The following is a 2,490-nucleotide window of genomic DNA, read 5'->3' as shown; positions in this document are numbered from 1 at the left end:
GCCCGTTTGAAGCAGTGGGCTCAATTGGACCAATGACATCCATTCCCTAGGCGGCGAATGGCTAAGGCGAGCTTGTTGCATTGAGCTCATTTTGCGACACTTTTATCATGTCGGCATGCACTTGACATTGAAAGCATTTGCGGACATACTGAATGCAATCCATCTCCATGGTCATCCAGAAGTAACCTGTCCTGAGTATCTTCTTAGCCAAGATGAAACCATTCATGTGGGGACCACACGTCCCAGCATGCACATCCTCAAGTAGCTTAGAAGCTTCCTTTGCGTCAACACATCTTAGTAGGCCCAAATCGGGAGTTCTTCTGTACAAGTTCCCTCCGCTGTGGAAGAAGTGATTCGATAGTCTCCGGAGTGTGCGTTTCTGAGTGTGATTTGCATGCTTCGGGTATTCTCCTTTTTATAAGTATTCTTTGATGTCATGGGACCAGGCTTTCCATCCACTTCTTCCTCGACATGAGCATAATACGCTGGCTGATTGTGGATCTTCACTGGAATGGGATCAATGTAGTTCTTATCTAGATGTTGTATCATGGATGACAAAGTGGCCAATGCGTCGGCAAACTCGTTCTGAATTCTGGGTACATGTCGAAACTCTATCTTTGTGAACCTCTTTCTCAATTCCTACACATGGTGCAGATATGGCAATATCTTGGAATTCTTGGTGGCCCACTCTCCTTGTACCTGGTGCACAAGAAAATCTGAACCACCGATTACCAGCACTCTTGAACGTTCATGTCAACTTCCATGTTGAGTCCTAGTATGCAGGCTTCATATTCTGGCATGTTGTTGGTGCAGTGAATCTGAGTTTAGCAGATACCGGATAATGCTAACCCGTTTGTGATACCAAAACTGCTCCTATGCCCACTCCTTTGAAATTTACGGCTCCGTCAAAGAACATCATCCAACTGTCATATGCTTCGGTGATGTCCTCTCCTACGAATGATACCTCTTCGTCAGGAAAATACGTTTTCAAAGGTTCGTATTCTCCTCCCACCAGATTTTCAGCAAGGTGATCTGTCAATGCTTGCCCTTTGATCGTCTTTTGAGTTACGTAGACAATATCGAACTCACTTAATTGTATATGCCATTTGGCCAACTTTCCAGTCGGCATGGGTTTCTGGAATATGTACTTCAGAGGGTCCATCCTGGATATGAGGTATGTAGTGTAGGCACAGAAGTAATGCCTCAATTTCTGAGCTGTCCAAGTCAAAGCACAGCAAGTGCGTTCAAGCAGAGAGTATCGTGCTTCGTAAGGTGTGAACTTCTTGCTCAAGTAGTATATGGCCTGCTCCTTCCTTCCTGTCTCGTCATGTTGTCCCAAAACACATCTGAAGGCTCCATCCAATACAGACAGATAGAGTAGCAAAGGTCGTCCTGGTTCTGGCGGGACCAGGACTGGTGGTGTGTACAGGTACTCCTTGATCTTATCAAAAGCTTTCTGACAATCCTTTGTCCAGCTTGTTTCGGCGTCTTTCCTCAGCATCTTGAAGATGGGTTCACATATGACTGTGGACTGTGCTATGAATTGACTGATGTAGTTGAGCTGTCCTAGGAAGCTCATCACATCTTTTTTGCTCTTAGGTGGCGGTAACTCCTGAATTGCCTTGACTTTAGTTGGATCCAGCTCGATCCCTCGACGGCTGACGATGAATCCCAATAACTTTCCTGCGGGAACCCCGAATGCACACTTTGCGGGGTTCAGTTTCAAATTGCACCTCCTTAGCCTGTCGAAGAACTTTCTCAAGTCTGCTATGTGGTCTGTGGCCTTCTTGGATTTGATAATGACATCGTCTACATACACCTCTATTTCTTTCTGTATCATATCATGGAAGATGGTTGTCATGGCTCTCATATAAGTGGTCACAGCGTTCTTCAAACCAAATGGCATCACACCCCATGGTGTAATAAAGGCTGTCTTCTCTGCATCTTCTTCATCCATCCAAATCTTGTGATAACCCACGAAGCAATCTACAAAGGATTGGAGTTCATGCTTGGTGCAGTTAACGATCAGGATGTGTATATTTTGTCAACGGGAAGTCGTCTTTGGGACTTGCTCTATTTAGATCTCGGTAGTCGACACATACTCGGACCTTCCCATCCTTCTTAGGAACTGGCACAATGTTAGCTAACCAGATTGGGTACTCAACCACCCTGAGAACTTTGGCTTTGATTTTCTTAGTAACTTCCTCCTTGATTTTCAGGCTCATGTCTGGTTTGAACTTTCAGAGTTTCTGCTTGACTGGCGGACACATGGGATTATTGGGCAACTTGTGAGCCACTATGGACGTGCTCAAACCAGTCATGTCATCATATGACCATGCAAAAATGTACTCATACTCTCTTAGGAACCGGACGTACTCTTCTTTCTCTGTTGGTGACAAGTAAATGTTGATGCGGGTCTCCTTGACGGTCTCGGCGTCTCCCAAATTTATTGCTTCGGACTCGTCCAGATTGGACTTAGGCTTATTCTCA

The sequence above is a fragment of the Nicotiana attenuata genome, chromosome 9 (assembly GCF_001879085.1).
Source record: "Nicotiana attenuata strain UT chromosome 9, NIATTr2, whole genome shotgun sequence".
NCBI classification, from domain to species: domain Eukaryota; kingdom Viridiplantae; phylum Streptophyta; class Magnoliopsida; order Solanales; family Solanaceae; genus Nicotiana; species Nicotiana attenuata.
This window is presented reverse-complemented; position numbering follows the sequence as displayed.